This window comes from Ornithodoros turicata, chromosome 2 (assembly GCF_037126465.1).
Source record: "Ornithodoros turicata isolate Travis chromosome 2, ASM3712646v1, whole genome shotgun sequence".
Lineage (NCBI taxonomy): Eukaryota > Metazoa > Arthropoda > Arachnida > Ixodida > Argasidae > Ornithodoros > Ornithodoros turicata.
Window position 1 is genome coordinate 103,675,525 of NC_088202.1, and position 24,304 is coordinate 103,699,828.

General features: G+C 48.0%; 1 long non-coding RNA gene across 1 annotated transcript; it reads right to left on the minus strand.

Moving 5' to 3' along the window:
• Positions 1-5,519: 5,519 nt before the first annotated feature.
• LOC135383917 (uncharacterized) lies at positions 5,520-6,028 on the minus strand. The gene is made up of 3 exons (XR_010420146.1): positions 5,901-6,028; positions 5,640-5,813; positions 5,520-5,553 (listed from the first exon to the last, which is right to left on the minus strand). It is a non-coding gene; the product is annotated as an uncharacterized LOC135383917 (long non-coding RNA).
• Between the last annotated feature and the right edge of the window lie 18,276 nt (positions 6,029-24,304).

A 24,304-nucleotide genomic window follows, 5' to 3' on the forward strand; every position in this document is an offset into this window, starting at 1 on the left:
CCGCTACCTGCTCTCGTGCATCGACCGCTTTACCCGCTGGCCGGAGGTAACGCCGATACCTGACATCACGGCAGAGACGGTGGCCCACGCATTCCTCTTCTCCTGGGTTTCCCGATTCGGCGTCCCGTCCACTGTAACCACGGACAGAGGACGCCAGTTTGAATCGGCCCTCTTCGGTCACCTGTGCAGCGCCCTCGGAACCCATCACATCCGAACCACGGCCTACCATCCGGCTGCCAACGGCCTGGTCGAGCGCCTTCATCGGCAGCTCAAGGCTTCCCTCCGCGCCACTGACCACGGCGACACAACCTGGCCCGAGCGTCTACCCTTCGTCCTGCTTGGCCTTCGCGCCGCGATCCGCCAGGATGACTGCAGCGCGGCCCACATGGTCTACGGCTGCCCGCTCCGCCTTCCCGGATCATTCTTCAGCCCATCGGCCCCGCTCGTGCACGACCCTTCCTCCTACATCGACCGTCTCCGCCACCTCTTCCGGGACCTCAAGCCCACGCCTACCCGCTCCGCTCCCGCAACACGCGTGTTCGTGAGCCCCGACCTTAATCAAGCCACCCACGTCTTCGTCCGCCGGGACTCTGTGCGCTCCAGCTTGCAGCCTCCCTATGACGGCCCCTACAAGGTCATCTCACGAGCCGCGAAGTTTTTCCGCCTCGATCTTCCACGGGGACCTGACACTGTGGCCATCGACAGGCTTAAGCCCGCATTCCTGGAGTCTGCACCTCTGGTATCGCCCGACCAGCCCTCCCTACGTCCGTGCTCAGCTCCTGTCTCCGGCATTCCTCCCCCTCCACGTCGAGTGCATTGGGCGCCGCAGCTCGCACACTACGAGCCGCCCGCCGCCTCGGGTCCGGCTCCTGCACTCCTTGGCCTCGGCGCCCGACCTTTCCGCCAACCTCGGCCCTCCTCGCCAGCCTTGTCATCCGCCACGGGGGGGAGCCCTGTAGCAGCAGCGTCATAATCATCACCAGCACCGCCATCGGTTACGCGCAGCACTGCGCGTGACCCGAGCTTTCGTTTTCGGTTCATCGCCATTAACCGTCATTAAACCCATCAACCTCAGTAGAGCCTGGTCGCCTCATTTCTCGCTCTACAACTCCAAAGCCCCAAAGCCGACATATAAAATTCGGTAAGACACCCGTACGCACCAAAGCTACATACGCGAAGGCGCCGATACGGCGTCAGTACCAGACCGTTACGCGCGAAATCGCCACGGGTGGCGCTGCCGATCAAGCGACCGCAGCGTCCTCTCGCTAGTGCACGGTGCCCATAGCACAGACTTAACGCTGAATAACAGAGAAGCATTCTAAACGGCGCATCGCCCAACACGTAAACAAGAGATACACGCACGAAAAAAATTGAAAAACAATCTATGAGAACAGGAAACATTACAAAATTAATACTGTGACTAGGACAGAGCTAACGCTGAAGAACAGAGGAACACTCTAAACAGTGCTTAGTCCAACGTGTAAACAACAGACACGTGCAGGAAAATAATAGCGAAACAAACTATCAAAACAAGAAACATTACAAATTTAATAACTTTAAATGGAAATAATGCGTCATTGAACTATCATAAAATTATCATTGTGATCTAATCTTGTCGAACACTATAGGCGACCTGCACTGCGCCAGGGGGCAGCTCCATCGCTGCCACATGCGCGCCGCCTTGCGGCCACATGCGTCCCACGTGGGTAGGTGGTAGCAAGTGGCAGTGGGCGTTTTCCGCACTGATGATGGCGGTTGTCCTTCACTGCGGGTTCGAGAAAATTGAACGTCTATGAGAATTCTTTAGGAGTTCAAATCTGAGGAAAGGGATTAAGCCCTATGAGAGTAATCACATATATGGCGTGCAAGAGACCCGGGACGCGATCAACAGTGGGCCAGTCATTACAGCCAAATGTGTTGCGCAAACAGGAAAGCATGCTTACGACGTCGAGGTGGAGGTAAGTTTCCATTTTACGTTTGTTTGTTCTTTATATTATTCTTCTCACGCTGTCATGCTGAGCGCCCCGCTGGGCTTCCATGTTAACTAAAACACCTGTGTCTATCATTCCAGCTGCTGACACAGCAACGCAAGATAGGACGTGCCTCCTGCACCTGTAAAGATGGTGTTCTTGGTGGATGCAAGCACGTCGCGGCCGTAGCAGCTTTCATTAATAAAACGGCTGTAGATTCCTGTACCTCCCGTCCGCACGCATGGGGAGTACCAAAGGCGAAACCAAACCTCGACGACAAGCGAAGTGTTGTGGTTCTATTTGGAGGTAGGTGTATCGACGGTCGCACCCACAGAGTTGCACGAATTTACAGCGATGGAGAATGTACTGAAGATCGCATTCCGATAATGTGATTACAAGTGGTATGCATTGTTTAAATGGTCACGGGTCGTAATGCTGCAACACCATCACCGGAAATGTTTTTTTTTTCTTCTTCCTTTCAGTCGGACGAAGAAATCCATCACTAATGAAAACCGTTGCACCAGTACCACTTTCTCAAGTAATCCCAAAGTTTCAAGGCATAGAGAGCATTGTCACAAAAGCTATTGAATTGGAATCTGTAAATGAGGTCGAAAGAACATGCAGAATAGTAATGCAGCGTCTTGTTGAAGACGCTGCTGCTCAAGCCTACAGGGAGAACATAAGAGATGCCATACGTGGACACGAACAACAGATATTTCAATGTATGACTGTACTCCTTGACTTTCCGGTGATGAAATTGGTAAAGGTGAAGTGGGAAGACAATGTGCCCCCTGTGTAAATGGAGTTCTACAGAAAACATGTTTTGAATTGCGATGTCGAGGGCATTGCATTTGCCACTCGTGGACAGAGCAGTAATGAATGGTATGCTGCTGTATGTGGAATCTCTAATGTACAATACTAGATGGGATACAGTGCTATGCCAAATTTATGTTTTTTTTTTTTTTTTTTGCATTCACAGCTGGCACCAAGAGAGGAAGCTGAGGATCTCGGCCTCGAAGGCACATGCAGTGTGGACAAGGCAAGACTCTCTTGAGAAGTTGGCAAAAAGTCTTCTGTGTTGCAAAAACATACAAACAGCAGCCATGGCATATGGTAAAGATAGCCTCATTAGTGACAAGATTGCATACGTGCGGGCAAGCTGGTGTACGAAATCCATGATGACAAGAAGCCTGAGCTTGGTCGCGTCGGTTTTCTTTTTGTCCAAGCTCAGGCTTCTTGTCACCATGGATAGCCTCATTACGTGACTGCTTGTTATCTTACACTTCATGTGCTTATAGAGTTCTTTTCTTAATAGGTACAGCGACTGAGGCAGCAGCCCGGAGGTGTCTAAAAACAGAGATGAGGGTGCTGGTACTGCAGGTAACATCTGCTATTGTAGAATTTGCATGTACCCAATTATATCTTCAGAAATTAGATGGATTAACAGCTTGGTACCCTCTCTGCTTCGTGGGGATGTACTGCATTCATCCTCCACGTGCTGGTCCGTTGAGTGCAGCAGCTGTCTAAAATGTACGTTTAAGCTCGTGTTGCTCTGTGGCTTGAAGTTTCCTAAACTCAAGCTCTTTACTTCTCTCTCAGACAGGATTAATAGTAGACAGACAGCAACCATGGTTGTCCAGCAGCCTAGACGGTCTCATGAAGGTTGATGGGGAGACTGTACTTGTTGAAATCAAGTGCCCTCATAGCAGGAGGAACAAGCCCATCGTGGACCACACGCTGGAAATGAGCTACCTCCAGTATCTCACCTATGATCATGGACACCTCTGCCTCAAACAGTCGCATGCCTATTTCACACAAGTGCAAGTAATGATGTATATCCTGAGTGTAACAAAAAACATTGTTCTACGTGTATTCACGAAAGCAACCGGTCTCTGTGATTGTGAGCCGAAATGATAAGTTTTTGTCACAGCTGGTTCCTAAGCTAGAGCACTTCTATTTCAAGTACCTTTTGAAGGAGTTGTGTTCTATTCAGAGCTGATGTGTGCATTTCCATGAGAAATAAAATGATGCAGTTGTACTGTCAACATGTGCCCGTACAATGATAGGGGGGAAGGACAGTGTCATTTATTGTATGCAGCATAAGTTGAATGGTGGAAACAGAAGCATGAAAGGAAACTGACCTTAACATACATATCACTACCCCACGAACACATGACGAAATTGTGAGCAAACCACCATGTACACATCCTACTTCTTAATGATAGGCAACTGAAAGTTAGCAAGTACACAGCAGACACGGAAGATAGCTGACATCCTCGGAATAAGTGATACAGGCACTCTGTTATTCAATATGTTATACACCTTTATCCGTTGTATCGCCCTTTCCACATGGAGGTGAACACTAGCTATGCAGTATGTTTCCTCGCCCTCCTGTGCTGAAAAATGAATGTTTCCTGATGCAAATGGCGGCATGACCAGGATAGCATTTTTGCCCTCAACACTTGATCTGATAGATGGGAATCCCTTGTCGTTGAGGACAAGGTCACTATGCTCTATCATGTCCAAAAATTTGGAGTTCACAGTTGTCTCTGAATCGCTGCTCCGTCCTCCGTATGCAGATGATACAAATGCAACCTGGCCGCTGGGTACAATCCCCACTAGAAACTTCAAAGTAAATGTCCCTTTGTATCTTGAAAACAGAGCACATTGTTGTTCGACTGTTGGCGGTGTTTTCGTTTTGATTCCAGTGCTATCAATTATATTTTTGCACTTTGGATAGTGAAGCGTGAAACACACAGGCATCATTGGCTGTATTACATCTGGTTCTGGAGTGTAAATCCAATCCCTACTCGAAATGGCTAGCACATCGAGCACACGATAAAAGATTCTTGATGCTGTTGTGCTATGAATGCTGAATAGTGCTGCTAAAGAACAGAAAGATAACCCCAACTTAATCTTCATCAAGAACAGTAGCAATGAATTCTGCGGGGTGACATCACAGCTGCGGGACCTCAGAACGGATAGCAGGCTCAGCAGCAAGGCAAACACATTTGCTGATACACTCGTGAGGTCTTCAAGTGCATCAGGATCATTTTTTACCGAGTCATACCCACTAAACACACACTTTCGCTCTCCCTCCATGGCACCGTCTTCTTTTGGGGATGTGCACTGTGTGTCCCTGCTGACCATGGCTCGATGGCAGACTTGCGTTTCCGCGTGGTCTTGGCAGACAATGGCAAACAGGACAGAGAAGTGGCTCTCTGCATCCTCCGTATGCTCCGTTTGGGTGCCGGTGTCCGTGAGGACCACATTCTCTGTGACAAAGTCCTGCACATACGACATACATTAGACAACATACACGATGCAAGAATATGAATCCAAAAGCTCCTAATACTGGCTGTCACAAGTGATCCTTACCGTGGTGAGTTCCTCACGTCTCTCCGAATGCTGTAGCAAATGAAGTTCAGCAATGCCGCTCCAGTCCTCCTGGGGTTGATGGTCAGCACCTGTGCAGTTTTGTGAAGATGCCTGCAGTGGGGGTCTCATTTTTGCTGGTTGATTGCTCTGGCTGTCTTGTCCATCAAGCACACCCTGGTACGCCTTGTTTCGCCTCTTTCTTGTCCTGAAGTTTACAGTAAGGTTTAGACAATTATAAGAACCCACCATCATGGAAAACATATCCGTGCAGCCGTTTATTGCTACGCCCACCTCGCGTATCTCGCAACCATTGCTTCAGTGTCTCTTGCGCATTTCTTGTATACCTGGGGGAATATGGATGGCACGTATGACGGGCTACCCTCTTCGTGAGCTTTCGCACCGCCCACAAAGTGCGCCGAACAAATCCGTGTGTTGCTGTTCGGTGACCACTGTTCACCGTCAGGCCTGCAGGATAACATACACTATGGAGCACGACCTATTATATGCAGCACATGCGTCCACCCTATATAAAGGAAACGCTGGGTTCCTTACCTGGACCGTCGAATGACTGTAACCCAGCGTTGTCGCCGGTCCGCTTCAACGTTTCGGCCGGATTAGCGGTAAAACTGCAATCACTGCCGGATTTCCTCGTCAAAATCGCCTTCACGGTGATGACACTGCACCACGCAGCAATATCGCCTATTGTAGCGAGATCCTCGCTGCTGGAATTGAGAATCCGGAGCCGTATTCTCCATTTTGCACAAGCTCGCACGAACGACGAACGACGACCACCTACCCAGTTAAGATGGCCGCTACGGAGGAGGGCGCCACCCGTACCCCGAAACTTTAGTGCAGGAGGCCTCTACAATTTTCATTCTAACAGGCACTATAAACATTACCTTGACGGAGGTATCCAACACACATAAAGTATGCAGACACAATACAACCAAGCCAGCTATCTTTTGCTACTTGAGCCTGGTAGGGGTCACACACTCTCTCTCTATATATATACAGCCCAAAGCGAAGAAACCGCACGTCCTTTGTCAATCTATGAGGTGGATCCCATGTCATCATCACTTCTTCGTTTATTGTTGTTGTTGTTGTTGCTATGAGGTGGGGGACTGTCTCTCTCTTTCACATTCTTTCCTCCAAAGGGGAATATTCTTAGGACCGGTCAAGTTTGCACAGAAGCGAAGTTTTTTATTGATCAACTATTGCAAATACAGTCAAACCTCGCTTTACGAACACCCTTCGTTTCTCAGAAAATCGTTCGTAAATCGAGGTGTTCGTAAATCGAGGTCCGAGGTGTGCAGTGCACAAATACCTCACAAAAGCACGGGAAATTGATTTGAATAAGTTTTATTTTTGAAAATACTGCGTAATTGTGCTTTGCACCATACTTTCTGCAGGGTCTATCCTGTTTAGAAGCGATGACAGAAGTCTGACACTTGACTCATCCACCCGGTCCTCAAAGTTCCGTATCGCGCGCGGATGAGACTGTTTCCAACGGCAAATATCACGCTTGTCACCGGCTGTCAGGACTGAACGCCTTTTCTTGGAATGGCAATATGTTTCCGTTTCGGAAATACATTCCCAACTCATAGAATACTTTTATTAATATCAATCGAGTGACCATCTGAAACAAAGTCAAAGCAGTAATTAATTCAGACAAACATTTTCTAAACAAGCAGCGCGAATACACCACAGAAACCTGTGTTTTTCATCCACGACCCACTAGTGGATTAGAACAATAAAGTGAGAGAGGGAAGCCGCTAACCATAAAGTTCTTCCTATACACTCTTGTCAAGGTTACGCCCGCAGGGAGTAGGGGAATTCTCTCGTGGTCTTGGCACACAATGTAGTTGAAGGCCATAAACTCCCCCACACCCACTTCAAGATAGGGAGGGACGGATTCTAGTGCGGCCTTCATACACAGCAGAGACAATGGAAGCATACGGTTTTCCTTGCACATCGCATCCTTTTGTAAACAATTTTTCATAATTCTCACAGCGGGATATTAATAACATTTCTAAACCGGAAAGCTTAATAAATTTTTAAGCAATAAAATGAGCACCGATACGATTTAATGAAGTGTAGAAGCACACTAGAAAACAGAACAAACAGGGAAGTATCAGCGAAGAGGTGGACGGATTTTGTACTCGATACCATAAGTCATGGGAGGACATGATAAAAAACTGCTTCGAAAAAGAAGAGCCGCGAAATGATTCTATTATCACAGCATTTCAATACGTCCTAGACATGGTGGTATTCGGAGATATGGTACAAATTACAGAATTGAAGGTGCAAGAACTTGTATGCCGAATCTACAATAGTTCACATAGCACATCAACATCGGAAGGGCCACTGGGATTGATGGTGGGTTTTTGAGGTTTGCTAACGAAGAATTGAAATACACTAGACCAGATGTAATTGTAATCATTGCAATGGGCATTGCACTAATCATGAAAGCAAAGATATCAAACTATCATATACAAGCAATCTATATTGCACGATTCATTACGGATTTGTTGAAATTACACCTAACCATTGAAATGGAAAGTACATAAGAAAATCATCACGTGATATACTCCACTACAGCGTCTACACAATTATTTTCTTCTGCCAGTTCTTGCAATGATGTCGAATGAGCAGAAGTCCGATATTGTCGTACAGGTCTGATGTATCATCACTTAGTGAAACTCAAGCAATTGTGGTGGACCACCGGACAATTTTCATCTAATACTCTCTGGTATGCCATTCAAGAATCTTCATACAAAGAAAGGAAACATCAATAAGAGATTGTGCAAGTTCGTCGCAACAAAGTGCAAGTTGCTGAAGCAATACAAATACGGCGACAACGTGTCGCCTACATTAATCAACGCTGGATTCAAGCGGCCAATAATAAGACTAAACTATATGATGCATTCTCAATTCATCAATCAAGACAACAAGCAAAAACTTCACAGTTTGGAATAGGACAACTACAATTTATCAAAATAAACAAGTGTATAACCGAAATAATAAATGTAATCTTTGTCATCAATGTAATGAATACTTCACAAACAGCTTATATTTAGTATGATTAGATTGAACACAATGATTGCTAAGGAAACGAATATTCCACACAATGTACAAGGGTCCTCACATGGAATCGGCGCTGACAATCAAAGAGGTTTCACACGACTACACTCTGTACAGCATCATCATCCGAAGAATAGAATTGTAGGAGAAGAATCGCTAATTGAAATTTAGAGGCATGTTACATCAATCTTTGTTTACAAAGAGGATCACTAATCTTCTACAAAAGCTTGTCATATTTTGTGAATTAAATTGCACAGTGTATATATTTCTCAAACAGTTGGACAGCTGACAATATATGTTGAAAGGAATCTGTGATCAAATGACGCGATGCAAATGAAGGATTTTGCAAGCATGACGCGCGGGCGGAGTCTGCAATTCTAATCATTGTAACACGTGGCACACAAACGCATACGAGATAAACTGTAAGTGGCAATCAGACTTTTTGAGAAGCGAATCACACAACTGTCATCGGATATGTTTAACCAATATACAATGAGCATGAACACTATGCATAAACACAATGGAAGATATGTAATCTTTAACTATAATAAGCAAATATTGCTTTTGTAAACTTAATCAATATAATCAGTAAGTGTTTAATTAAATTTGGAAAGGGTGTTGGAATTTACGATCAGAGTTGTAGAATGCGTAATTTCACAATATGCAAGCTTTAGCTCGTTCACTTTGACAAGCACCCTTCGCGATGACAAAGAATTTCAATCGCAGATATTGATATTTTCTATATACACTACATCGCAATGTGGATTCTCTATGCCATCGAGATTAATAATTACGAATATTTTTCGAATGAAATTTACTTACAACTCGAAGAAAGGGTCACCCGTGTCGTCGAAGATGTTTCGGTAACACGCCTGGCGACGTTTCCCCACGTTATTCCCAAAACCGAACGTGATTCTGCACCCGACGCGTTAACGCAGTACCGCACGCCAGCGTGTTGCTTTTTCCGGAAACTGGTTCGTCGACGCGGGTGACCCTTTTTCCCGCCACACGCGGGAAAAAAATCGCGAAAAAAGTCGGCGCAGACCTCGGGGCAATGTCTGAGTCCTGCCCCCTATGTATACTACTGCCGTGAACGTAGCAAATCCGGCGCACGCAAGAAGTCCTGTATTTGCTCGCTGCTGCGGCACAGAAACTGCTTACGATCTTCGTCGAGCTTGTGATGAAAGAATGAGTACCCTATGTAGACGATGTTGCTTCCTGGGGCTCCGCGGTCTTGATATTAGAACCAAAACAGCCTTCCACGTCCATCGTGGATACGAAGAGAACATGCTTATGCGCTGCGCTCATGCCTACCACATTATTTTGCGGGTTGGCCGCACGGAGGCGCCATCTTTTCTCAAATATTCCCAATTCATCCCAAATCACAATACAGTCGACCCCCGTTTATCCGGACGGTGCCGTTCCCGGCGAAATCGTCCGGATACCGGGGCATCCGGATAAATGAAACGACCGAATAGAAACGTCAAACAGAGCAAGGTTTAATTAAAACACAGAAATCTCGTCAATGACAGCTGTTACATAGTAGTGTAGGCACTCGATTCCTGCAAATTTTTGCTAATTGCATAGAGTTGAGCCACGCTGTTGCGCTGCTCGAAGAATGTCAGTGCGGACGCAAAGTGTCAATGTTGGAGCCTTGTTTCTCACTGGCATCATCGGCACCGTCTTGCTGCACATCATCGGAGGCAACAGCAGCAATCACACCACCATCAGTCATAGCTGCACACGCGTCATCATCTGTATCAACGTCAACGTAGTCAGAAACCGCAGCATCATATACGGCAGTCGCAGTGAGCCTCTGCATCAGGGATCGCAGCTCAGCCAGGGGAATGTCTTCATCGGCCAACGGGCCGTAAGCAGCAGGCCCTCGGGTTGGAGTTTTCCCCTCTAGAACCGGACAGGTGCTCGAGATATTTCTAAATGACTCGACTGGTCAACGCGACCCAACGCACACAAATAGAAAAGGGGGTCATCGTGCACGGTTGTCTCCCCTACGGAGGAATGTAGGTCCTTGACGTGTGACGGGAATAACCCCAACACAGCGAAAAGGGTGACGAAGCGGGGTCAGCGTCTCCTGTTACTCACGGTAGCCCGGATAACTGAAGCTGGATTACAAGAATTTTCGACTTTCGCTCCCTGGAATTCTTGTCCGAGTCCGGAAGCTGAAGTCCGGATAAATGAGAACAAAATACATGGAGGAAAATCCGTTCCCGTGCCTTTTGTCCGGATACCGCGGGACCCGGATAAATGAAGACCGGATAAACGGGGGTCGACTGTATATTCCCAATTCATATATTCCCAATAATCCCAATTCATAGTGCTGCAGCTCGTGACTTTGTGTCCACAAGCCTTTTGTGATAATCATAGCACAGAAGTACTGCAATATGGTACAAGGAATTGTATTCTACGTGTGCTCAAGAACAACGGCACTGTTTTGCTCCCTTTTCCTGCCTTCCTTCAGTTTACACTTTTCACGAAAGAACAGAACCTGGCCACAATGTAGAAACTGGTCAAACTGATCCATGGCGTGAGCAAAAAGATGTAGACAGGACATGTCCTGCATGTCCATTAACAACTTTGACCTATATAGATAAACTCACACTTTAAAGGGACGCAATGCACAACATGCCCGGCGCAGCCTATGAATGTTCGGAGTAACTTAACCCGGTTAAGTGGTTCTTTCCGCGGTCAACCCATATATACTTCGAGGAGGAGCTGTGACGATCTAACCGGAAGCTTCTGCTGTAGTTGCCCCCAGGACGCCAGGAAGTTGCCTCGCGGTGTGTCCTCTGGCACCGAAAGAGCTAGGAATCCAATTAAGTCTCGGGGAGTAACAGTGCCTCGGAAGCCCATATGCTCACCCGCCGGTAGCTCTGAAATTTTCGTGTCCAGAAGCGAAGCGACCGCACTGTGATCATCCGTGATCGGATCCTCGAACACACGAACGGAGTTTCTTCAACGCACGACTGCATTATGCTCATTCTCTGCAAATGGTTTCTCCACAAGAAGGGGAATCTCCTGGCACAATGTACAATTGGACACCGGCAGTCTCTTGGTCTACCTCGATCTCGGCTTAAGCTTGCTTACTGGGACTACTTTGCCCGACACGTATATCCACTGATGGAAAAGGGTTTGTTTCTATAACTTTTGTGACTCCAGCTGAATCCTTTCCGGTCTAGGAATGGCCGTAAACTAGTGGACGTCGATTCGGCTGATTGTCCGACTTGCAACGTCCCGACTTCTGAAGGAAACGCAGAGCGTTGAACAATGTCGTGTCCAGTACAACTCCGCCTCACATAACTCACAGGCCGTTAACGATCCGGAGGAGGACGTGGTATGGAGCAGAGTTCGAGGTAACTCGTTACTGTAACTAAGCTCCCCATTTTTGGTAACTTGTAACTTTACACTTAACTCGGTACTTTTGCGCCGTTGTAACTTTCAGAGAAACTCGTTTCTTTTTCAGGTAAATTTGCAAAAGTAACTTAAGTCCCAAGTTACTTTTAATTCGTTTTCACTCACGTGCACATATTTTCTTGCTTTCTCTCCGGTTCCTTCATGGCATTTTTTGCCATAAAACGTCGTATTCAATCAATGACAGTATTTTATTCAGGAAATAAGAACCGCTGCCATTGAAATGAAGCTGAACCATTGTGCGCCCACAGGGAGTAAGATGCAGAGCGTTCGAATAGACCTGTACCAGAGAAACGTCATCATGACGTTGGTACACAGACTGAAACCGAAACAGATCGGAAGGAGTGGGCTGGGTTCCACGAATGGGCACTTGTTCGCTGCCTCCTATTGAAAGAAAAGTAGGACAGAAGGTCGAGTCCCTTTCAGGGACCATCGTAATCCCCTCAAGACCGTGGCTTTCGGGCGCGACCTTGTTCACCTCTAGCTTCGAGCGTAGTTCAACTCTACCAAATTTGTGGCGCTGTCGAACACTATGGCGTCATTTGTTTACAAACAGGGAGAGGTCTGTTGTTGGATATAAACGAAAACGATCTACACTCCTCCGCAGGCAACTCAAGGTCTAATACCCCTGTCACACGGACACTTTCGATACGCATTGAGCCAATGCTCATCGAGCTCAATGCGGATCCGGCGCTGCTACACAGACACGTTCGAGTAGGATCGAACTCCGATCCTGCTTAACCCGATCCAGTTTGTTAAACGAGATTGAGATTCCAAGACGGCTTGAAGACCGTCATTGGCATCCTCGAACTCAGCGAATTTGTAGTAGCCCAGACAACCACAACAAAATTTATATGTCCAAACAATATTCGGAGATTGCCGAAGCGGGCATTCCATGTCGCAAAGATACATCCAAAGAATGTTCGAAGATTGCCGAAGAGGGCGTTTCGGGTAGCATCCACAAAGATATGTCCAAAAATGCACCGAGAACTCCGCGGTCGGGCCTTTCACTCCTTTGGGAGAGGAAATGTTGCGGGGCAAGTGGGGTTCGCGCTGGCAGTAGTCACATGACACTTTTCGAACCGGAAGACGAATGGCGAAGTTGCCTGTTTGGCGATGAAGCACGAAGCTCAGTCAAGACGCCGTTTAGTTAGTTGAAAGTGATGTGAAACCGCGGGAGTAGACGCGGCTGCAGGACTGCTTCATTAATTAATTGCGACGCAAAGTTTCTTCTTTCGGAAAAGTAAGTATGCCATACTATGCCGTATACATCGGGTATATAGCCTTAGAAAGCAAATGCGTGATCGCTTTCCACGCTGAGACTGGGAGGTGACACGGGTTCGAATCCTGTCACCGGCTGTGCTGTCTGAGGTTTTCCCTGGGTTTTCCGAAGACTTTCCAGACGAATGTCGGCACAGTTCCTCCTGAAGTCGGCCCAGGACGCATACTAACCCCCTATCCCCCACTCCTTCCTGCTGTCCTCTCTCCATCTGTCCACGTCTGTACGCCGCTCATAGCCACAGTTGCTTCGCGGCGCTAACACGGAATTAAAAAAAAAAAGAAAGCAAATGCAGGCTGTTTACATAATGGCGTGACCACATTGCTCAGAGTGCCAATTTTTAAACAATCTTGTCCCGCTTGGATTGCTTATAGAAATGCTATCGGAGAAATACTGCGTGATTATGAGGCAAAATCAGTGCAGGTTTATGCCTGGGTAATAACGTGGTAACTAACTCAGATTATAAATGCGTTCCCCGATTGAACGCGATCGATGTGAATTGGAGACGCACAACGAACGCACTATACATGAACGCGAACGGTGTTTGGATTAGAGAGCTCCAGTACACACATGACGCTTGTTGTAGTGTGGTCGGTGTGGCGACAATAGCAAGTTAATCCCCAAATATACCTCTCTTGTAGGCCTCCGAGAAGTAAACGCTTTCGAGATAGAGAGCGTCATCCAGTCCTACGTACGACATGGAAATCGAGTGTAATTGGAAGTTTGTAATTTTTGTAGATTACCACAGTTTAGAGAGGCGTCCATAGTCTTCCATCTTAAGGAGTGGACCGTGCGAATGAGGAGAAGCCGATAAGCTTCAGCTCGGGCAGACAGATGTGAGTGCATTGCCCAAGTCGTCGTACTTGAAAAGTGTTCGCTCCCTTCCTACATCTCTACCGGTTCGCTGGATTTCTACCCATCTACAGAGTAAAGCAAGTTTTCCAGAGCATTACACATGACTCAGGAATTGGCTGACGCTTTTTTTTTATATGACTCGTCATTTGGCCTCATATGAGTGCACGTCTGCGTGGCGATCGAAGAAATGCAGTGTAATTTCACACGGATGTGCGAAACGTCAGGAACTTGTGCACAGTACACTACATATGTAAAGTTTTGGAGCACCGTGTGCTGGTGTGGACACATCAAATAATAGTAGGTGCATTAAGGGTCATTAATATCCAAGTGATACATTCTTGGGATATTCCTGGGAATGTTCAAGGGGTACCACGGGGACATGCATGTGCCTACCCAGGGACATTTCTGCAATGCAGGTGGGATATTGAATATCCATAGAGAGAATATCCCTGGGACGTTTGCGCGATGACATTTTGTTGTCTGGGAGTCAACAAAAACATTACATTAATTTGCAAATGTTCCTATACAAGCCCATGGAATTTCACAGTTACGCTTTTAGTCTAGGTATGATGGGCGACTGCGTTTGCTAATTTGTTTAATCTCGACCACTCTCGACACCGCGCCCCCCGTAAAGGCTTAGTAAACACCACAATGCGGAAGCGGATGCGCGACTTTTTAGGAACATATTTGTCAATCCCTGCGTACTTCCTCGGGGCTGTTAGCGCCGCCTGTCGACAAGCCAACCTTTCAATACGCATTGAGTTGGACCATGTAGCAGCATCGCGCACCGAACGCTGTTGAGAAACTCGATGCAGATCGGATTCAAGCCGCATTGAAAGTGCCGTGTGACACGGGTATAACTCAACTGCTCACGCGCGCTGCACCTGCGTAATGCTATTTTGTGTCCGAAGTAACTTGGAAGTAACTCGTTCTTTTTTTTAAAGTAACTCAGTAACTGCGAGTTACATTTCAGGCTGAAGAACTTCGTTATTAACTTAGTTACATTTTTCACACGGTAACTTAACTTGTAACGAGTTCTTTTTGACGGGTAGCTTCGCAATCTATGGTCTGGAGTGAAGCATTACAAAGGAACCTCTTGATCCAGGCAGTGACTCGTAGAAGTTCAGAGAGGCGTCCATAGTCTTCTGTCTTAAGGAGTGGACCGTGCGAATGAGGAGAAGCCGATAAGCTTCAGCTCGGGCAGACAGATGTGAGTGCATTGCCCAAGACGTCGTACTTGAAAAGTGTTCGCACCTACAGCCGCCGAGAGGGGGTAGGAATAAACGCTGCATGTTAGAGTGTCTGATTACTAGCCCCCTCTGCACAGGGGGACCCAGTATTCAGGCACCGTAATGCATGTTCGCTCGACAAGGACGTCCGCGACATCTCTCTCCTTCGTCTTTTTTCTTTAGATCGGTGCTACCGGTCACCTTCATATTTTGTCTTGAAATGAAAGAAACAGGAACGAAGAAAATTGGAACAGGAGCGGGCCAGAAAGCGAACACTACAATTGAAGTCGGAAAGCATGCCCTTTAGTGTATAAATGGGTAAACCACGACTTACTGAAATCGTTAGCCGGATGCGTTACCAGTGTTCCAATGGATGCGGCCTGTGTTCCTTGTTGGATCATCGTCCATCTCAATAATGCCAGGACATAGGGAGAGCTGAAAGCATCAATGATGCCGGCACCGAATACTAGGCGTGCTCTCTACTCTTCTCTTGTGGTTTTAGCCCAAATTACTGAAGTAAGGGTGCATCGAGAACGATCTGCGGCTACGAGGTATCTTTCATGCCACGTATTTATAGAGTGCACTGTGCGGAGAATTACGAGCGGCGCGGGAACGTGATGGACGACTGCGTCTCGTCTGCCGCCTTAACGAGCCGTTGGCGGCGCCAAGAGCACTTTAATTGATTTGCATCGCACTCTGCGCTACATGCTTTAGGTGTAGCTCACTATCTGTGGTGCCGCATGACGATCGAACGTGATCCTGGCGTATCGCGTTACAGCGAGTGATGCATATGCGTGGCTCGTGCGGAGAGGAGATAAGATGTGGGGCTCGTTAAAATTTGTCGTTCGTATAGCGAGGGGAAAGTAGGAGTTTGCCATGTCGATAGGTCACAGAAAACTCCGTCGATATAATTATCTTCGAACACGAAGTTAGTTCACCCGAGAAAGGCGCAATTATCATGCAGTACAGGAAGAGAAACGCATAATTGAAACTGAAACCTGAACAGCCACTCTTTCCGTTCCGCCACACTAGTGACGTCAGCAAAATTAGACAGCGAAGTGATGTCCGCGTTTTGTATGAACCGCAACTGACTGTTTTTGTGACATTGACTTCGTATGGCACCATACACGTGCTCCTTTCGTGTGGTCCAGCAAAGCCTGCCGCGTTCTATTATCCCTCCCCCTAATACTCCAGCCCGCATGAAAGGCGGTCACCATCTCCCCGAGCTCCGTTGCTCCAGTCGCCCATGGCCAGGTTTCTACTCTTTCTGTACCTGCTTCCTGCTCTCTTTCCCTTCTGTGGCTGCCCCTGAGTCTTGCGAATACATTATTATTCTTCCTCGCTTCTCGATAGCCCTGGATTTCAGCCTCTGTGCCATCCTGCACGATAATGTCACCGGTAGGCCTTACACTTCGGCGGATTTGAAGCTGGCCTTTCGACCCCTTTTTGCACTGAAATTGAAGACTCTGGGCAATATCAGCATAATCACGTCTGGCTCCCCTGCAAGTTAAAGCTGCTGCGGCCAATGACAACTTCATGGCTCACCAGAAGCTCACTGTCAACGGTAAGAAGTGCATCATCTTAGAGGCATTATCCCGTTTTTCAGCTGCAGCTGAACTGGGTTCCTTCTGCCGTTACGGAGCGCGGCATACATACTTTTTTGAGCTACGACAACGTGGAAGAAGCCAGCACAATTACCTGGTTGCACCCTGACCTCGGCAAGGTCGGTTCCTTGGCGCGCTCTGTAAAGTTGCGTCTGCAGAGGGACATTCTCCTATCAGCATTCCGCACTTTTTCACTATTTGCGGCGCCAAATGTTAGTTTTATGCATGGATAGCCCACAACTGTACCTCCGGTTGCTTGTGCTTCTTTGTCATCAAGGGTCATGCGCTGGATCACGGATTTCCTTCGCGGTAGGACTCTGTTTTTCCGCATAGCTGAGGGAAGTACCGCGCCCGTTCCATCAGACTACGGGGTACCACAGGGAAGTGTACTTAGCCCGCTTCTCTTCAGAGTAGTTATGGCAGGTCTTAAGGACTGCATCGAAAGAAAAGTATTTCTCTATTTATGCTGACGACATCTGCATATGGACGCCGGGAAATCACGCCCAGCCCTTCTGCGACGCCTGCAGTCAGCCCTGAACTCCATACAACAGTACCAGTTGATGGCAGGTTTAGATATCTCGTGGCAGAAGACAGACGTGGTCGCCTTCCGCGACGCGAAAGAACATGCTTCCATATCGTCTTTCTATGGCTGGACAGCACCTCGATAAGTACTCGACCTCACGCAAGTTCCTGGGCGTTATGCTGGACTCTCAACTCTCGTGGAGAAGACATATAACGGGCCTAGCAGCGAAACTCTCCAGAGGGATCGCTGTAGTGCGACACGTTGCTGGCCTTAGGTGAGGATGCGATGAGAGGTCTCTCTTGGCCAGTCATCGTGCCCTGGTACGTGGTCCGCTCCTATACAGTCTCCCACTATTGCACGGAATCTCGCCATCCTCCGAGTCTAGGCTTCAGTGTCTTCTACCACGTAGCCTTCATGTGTGTCTGGGCGTGTCGAGACCAACGAATACTTGCTTGGTCATGACAGAAGTGAAACTCCTCTTGTTATCCAGCGCTTTAATGAGACGAGCCGTCAGTACCTCCGTTTGTTGGCCTATCAACGGCGGCATAACTTATTACTAAAGCTTTCCAGCTGCAGGAATAACAAGTCCTGGTCCTGCAGTCAACATCTGAAGCCTGACCTGCCACGTTTTCAAGTTGAGCCCTAGGCGCGTTCAACTCCACCTTGGACCCTCGCTCTACCATCCACGTTACTAGTCGTTCCCGGGCTGCAGACAATGCATGATGTTGCTGCAGGTGTGTCCAAGGCGCTCACATTGGATATGATGGTGACCTGTATGCATGCTTTGCTCCTGTTTTTACGGACGGCTCATCCACTAAAACCAGCTCCCTGTTATGTTATTCCTTGTCCATGTTATTCCCTCCGAAGACATAACTGGCATTTTCCGTCTCTCGCATCCGACGTCGTCAACGTGTGCTGAGCTGCATACTTTGCTCTTTGCCATGCGCAAGATTCTGCAGTGTTCGGGTCGACCATGGGTCGTCTGCACAGACTCAAAGGCTGCTCTCCAATGCCTCGTAACAATGGGCATTCGCGGTCCTCTAGTGTCCATTGTTGCTGACGTGCTTGAATCGTACGAGGAGCTGTTGAACCTGGGCCACTCCATAGTATTTACTTGGTCATGTGGGCATACCCGGCAATCCTGACCAGGCTGCCCTACGAGGTCACCAGATACCTTCAGCCCACTCTATCATCTTACCCGAAGGTGACCGTCGGTGCTATCTCTGCAGGCAAGACGAGATCACAGTTGCTGCATGACAAGACACCCTACTCTCCGCTCCACGCAGTGGATCCGTCTCTTTCTCTGTCGCTTCCTTATCGCCTTCCGTGACACTACGCATCCCTTCTTCACCGTATGCGGTTGAACGTTGCATTTACCCCAGTTATGAGGCAGCGCTTTGGCCGTGCACCATCGGACCTTTGTGCATTATGCAATGTGCGCGCTGACCTGCACCACCTACTTATAGACTGCCCTGTCTACCAGCGGGAACGCGTGATCTTGCAACACAGAATGCACGCAATCGACCACCGCCCTTGGCACCACCTAGGTAAGATGCTGGGCCCCTGGTCAAGTCGGCCTACGCATGACTAACCTTTCCTCCCCTTCTTTTTTCAATGAACATATCCCCCCTGGTACAGTAGCGCGCATATGCACAAAGGTCTCCGTCACCTTTGGGATTTCCTGTCATCAACAGGCCTCTATATCCTGCTTTGATAACCTGAATCCTCATCTCCATCATCATCATCTTTCACTATCCACAAATGGCACTAGGGCAGCGGCCCGCGTGCGCGCGCGCGCGCTCGTGTGTGTGTACCACCAGTACAAGCAGTTGTCAAATACGCCGCATGTGTCAAGTCCCTAAGTGCTGCAGCAGCAGCCGCTTTGATCACGAGGCTGCCTTCTGCCCGAAGTTATACCAGGGGCGCGAAGCTGTAGTAGAAATCTATTGTAGCTGAAAACTCACGTGATCTCCGGAGCTGGACCAATGGCTGAGGACTAGCCACCCTATTTTTTTCTTTTTTTGATTATGTCGCGAATGACGTAAATGAAGTTTCATCCGTTTCTCTATCACTACTTTTATCCTCCCTGCTCTGCTTCCAGTCTTCTTTTGTTGTTCCTTTTCTTCTTCTATTCACTGTTTCTTTGGTTCGCGTTTGTCGGAATACAGTGGGAGTTACAGCAAACGACGGAGCCTCGGTTGTTTTTGTCACATGAAGTATTTGATTGTGCGACATACGGTTATGCAAGCAAGACGTACACAGCATGACCGCGTAAACGAAAACAACATGGCATTAATATTGGTCCGGAATTTGCTTGAAGAAGCCAGATAATGTCGGACTGCCTCTGGCAAGGACTGCTACTGGGGAGTGGAGCTCAGGGGCTGCAAGATGAAAATTAGTATCAGATATACAGCTATGCATGTGAAAGATACAATGTAAATAGAAAGAATGAAGGTGCTATTCAACGGGAAAAATAAGAACGGTGGTAGGGTTGTGAGAAGCTCGCAGCCGTGTGCTCGCAGCCCGCAGGTGTGATGAGCTTAAAGGTCAGCTATGCCGATATCCCAAATAGTGGAAACGGTTCTGATATTGTGAAAGCCCACATCCAGCTCTCCCCAAAATGCACCTTCATTCTCTCAGTTCGGTACAGTACCATGTCAAAAAAATAGATAATTCATTCCGAAACACACATGGGCGCAGCCATTTTTATGACGTAGATGCACCCGAACGGGCATTGTGACGTGTACGCGCCTTCGTACTTGTCAGTGGATTTCAGCTACGGCTTCTCGCGCCTTCACGTATCTGTACTTGAAGATGGCGGACAGCCGGGTTCCACCGTGGTGCATGTCTAGTTTAGCGGCGCCACTCGATTTCAAACTTCTAATCTACATGCCTGGAGAGAATTTTGCATGGTGCATCGTAATCCAAAATAATCAAGCGGCGGTCGGTTCCACGAATTCCTCTAGAGATCAGTTCCCCGGGAAAGTTTCGGCAGCGGCGACCATGTCATCTCCATGCGCCCATTGTGTACGTATGATAGCTTACGCACACCTCGCACTCTTTCCAGCATGCCTTTCGCCTGTTCGTTGCTAAGACGCACAGCAACTCCGCTATCGGACGACAGTCGGCCTCCTCCTCACGTAATTGCTCCGCGCCAAAATTGACACCGTCTTCTGCCAGCACAGTCTCGAACAACTGCGGGGGGGGGGGGGGGGGGGTGACCTAAGCTAACCTGACCTAAGCTAACCTCACTACACTTCGTTCAGTGAGGAAAACAAAGCTCTATGGCTGATGCGTAGGAGTACCACAAATGATACCCGTCGAGATCTAGTGCTTTCATCGTGCATTATTGGCAAGGAGCGAGAGGGAACAGGCGAAATGCATGCTGGGAGGAGTGCGAGGTGTGCGTAAGCTGTCATACGTAAACAATAGGCGCATGGAGATGACATGGTCGCCGCTGCCGAAACTTTCCCGGGGAAACTGATCTCTGGAGGAATTCGTGGAACCGACCGCCGCTTTATTATTTTGGATTACGATGCACCATGCAAAATTCTATCCAGGTATGTAGATTAGAAGTTTGAAATCGAGTAGCGCCGCTAAACTAGACATGCACCGTTGAACATAGGTGAATACTCAAATTATAACATCACATTGTCATACCTGTTGGTGAAGGTAGACTGCAACTAACGTGTCAGCAATTTCTTCATGCACCAGATGCAAGCCAGATCATGCTTCACTTCCGCCTTCAGCGTGCACCTGTGATAATTCAGAAATTAGATTATCAATTCTATTGTGTTGTTAATCGTGGTTATATCAGAGTAAGCGCAGTAGGACAGCTGCACAATCGATTCCTTAAGCTTGCTATTTTTTATATCTGAACCTCGACTTACCTTTTTTGCTCTCGTTTTTTACCTTGATCCTCCATGGCACGTTCAAAATGTTGTGCGTCGGGCACCTCAGATTTTCATCAGACGATTTCGTGCCGAGATTCCAAATTGCCTCTGGAGTCGCGCGTAACCTATGATAACATTCGTGGACGAAATCCTTGCAGTGGAAATTAGCAGGCACCACTGTCAGCCAAGAGCTTCGCACTGCTTGGTCTTTTGGCAGCTTATAATAAGTAACACTTGAATGCTCCGATGAATTGTTCTAACAGCGTAGCGCCGTCGCATTTTCGACAACTTCGCCGTGGCATATCAGGTATCATATCGCTCCAGCGCATAAAAGGCAAGGCCAGAACAAGGAAGTGCACTTTCCAAACGACGCCGTGCCAAAAAAAAATATTCACATGCTTTGTTTCCGGCTTAGCAACAACAGCTGTTCGCTTATGTACGATGCACAGAGGACGAAACGAAAGAAGCCAAGCGGCCAAGCCAAGAGTCCATGCCAAGCCAAAGACAGATAAACCGAGAGCAGTGACGTCGGTGCGCCTATGCGCAGGGTTTGCCGACGGTCTGACGGCCGGGCGTGGGAACTCAAAAAAATGTTTTCTAAAAAACTACGAACAGTTGGAGCAAGATATTTCGCACACATATTCAGTGTTCGGTAATGAACACACAGCGCGAGTATCGCTCAGTTCTGCGGCACTTCAAAATCGGCATATCTGACTTTTAATGAATGAGTAGCTTTTATTGCGCTTCACAATGATATATTCAGGCCGATATAGCCTGACAAACTTGGCTTTGGCGCTACGTACAGAACAGCTACAAAGTCAAAGTCGGACAAAACTTGTCGAGCGAAATCACCGAGAATCGGACGTACAGTCGCTCCATACCTTTATATAGTACGACGTGAGCGGGCATTTAATCATAACATTTAGATAATATTGTTTCACGAAAAGAAATATAGTCTACCATCGTATCTGCAAAGCTACGCTGTCTGTCTCGGTCACAGCGTATCCCGGTCCCGATTTACGGTAACTGTTAAGCAACTTATTCACAATACACGAATTGAATGCGGTGTTGTAAGGCAACAAGCAATGACGCATGACTTACCTGTCGGCAGTCGTTGACCGGGTATCGAGTACGAGGCGTTCGGACTCTCGAATCGTTTCTACACCAAGAAGCAGAGCAGAAATGTTGCGCAGGCATCTTCCCTGGCAGATGTGACTGTTCGAGGACACTCACATGATACAGCTTGCGTTTTTAAACAAGAAAAATCAGAACTCATAGTCCAACCCAACCGCTACACAACATGACCCGTCTGAAACGGACGCCAGCGGCTCCGTGGACGCCGGACGTCGGTTCCAACCACCACAGCCGCCGCGCTGTCGCCTGTTTGAGCGCTCGCGAACAAATTTGAAAACCGCCAATCATCGTTCAGAAAACGAATTCATCCTCATGGGAACCAATCAGTAATCGCTAGCCACCGGATGTCTCCATGACGTTCAATTTATGACGTTTTCTGACGTCTGATGACGTAAAACGCATGAAGCGCCTCACTTTATCCCGCAAAGGAACTGGCGAGTTTCGGGCCCTTGGTTATACGCTGCCATCGTCCCTGCGCAGGATCGTGAGGAGTACCTAATGGACCATTGTGTTGATGAGAACGTTTTTGGGGGGAAGGAAAAGCCTCCTCGTCACTGTTTGGCTGGCCTTCACAACGCAGGAAATCCTGCGGGATCTGCGGATGTTGGCGGTGAAGTGGTTGATGCTGGACTTGTCTCTTTTGACGGAGGGTCCCAGCCGCGGCTCCACTTCCAGACGTGAACAGCGATGACTATATGGACTCATCCACGTGGGTTCGAGCCGTGGACTATCACGACACCGTGACCAGAAGGAGGCTCTCCTCATCGCCTTCCGGTGTTGCCGTCAAGACCTTGACCTTGACCAAGACCAAGACCTTGACCTTGAGTTCCTTATCGAGTGACATTCGGGAGGCACCCTTATCGCGGGGATGCCGGCGTCGGACAGCCAGATACCGTCACCTTGTGGCCTTTTTGCCTCGCACGATACTAGGAGTGTGAGAGCCGCGCAATGAACCACTGTGACACCTCGACGTGGCCGTAGAAATCGTCACAATCTGTGGTATAGAGGGCCATAGGTTTGCCACCCTCAATGTCAGATGACTCTGTAGCCGCGCAAAGTGTTTTTACGATTTACAATATCCCTGGTTCCGTAATTTAGACATTATAACACTCCAGGAAACCAAATCATCCTCGGTTGGGCGCTTAAACAGGGCTCGTCTGGTGTATTCAGGCTTTTCCACTTCATCCCATGTGTTCCCATGCGAGTTCCTTCTCAGAGGCTCAGAATTCATGAACAGCCTGTGACATTCTCACGTTGTTGTCCTTACTTCCGTTTTTATTTCTGTTCTTTTTATATTATTCTAATGAATAGCAAGCCGGGTCTTTGCCTGGCTAACCCTTCCCTTTTCCCCTTTATTTTTAAATAAACAAGCCCCCTCCCCCATTTTGTTCTCGTGTGGAGTGGTTGCCTCTTACTGTTCCGGAATGGCTTAGATAGCGCCACGGCTGGTACTGTCGTTGAGGGCGGAGCTGTGAAGTGTTGTAGACTTTTAGTTGTCAGTTATGGTGCATGTGTCCTCTACGGTAGAAAGTAGGGGTTCTCTATATTCCTAGAATGACACCCGGGGTAGGGTGGGGGGCAGCGGTTGACCCAAAATCCCGAGCATGGGTGGGTGTTGCAAAAAAAAAATGGGGGTGGGGTCATTATTACCGTTACGTTACAGCTCAACGTAGCATTACCGACATTAGCGAGAGGACGAAATCGGTAATCCCGGCACCGGCTGTGCTGCTTGGGTATTTTCTCTGTGTTTCGCCTCAGACGCTCTAAGGCGAATGTCGTCGCGGGGATAGTGATGGTGATGGGATGTGAGGCGGTTAATAGGCAACCCCCCCCCCCCCCCCGTGCAACATTCCGCAGGCAGATCGCTCGGCGCAAACGCATGATGGACAGAACTAGAGCTAAATTTTAGAGCTAAACTTTAGAGCTAAA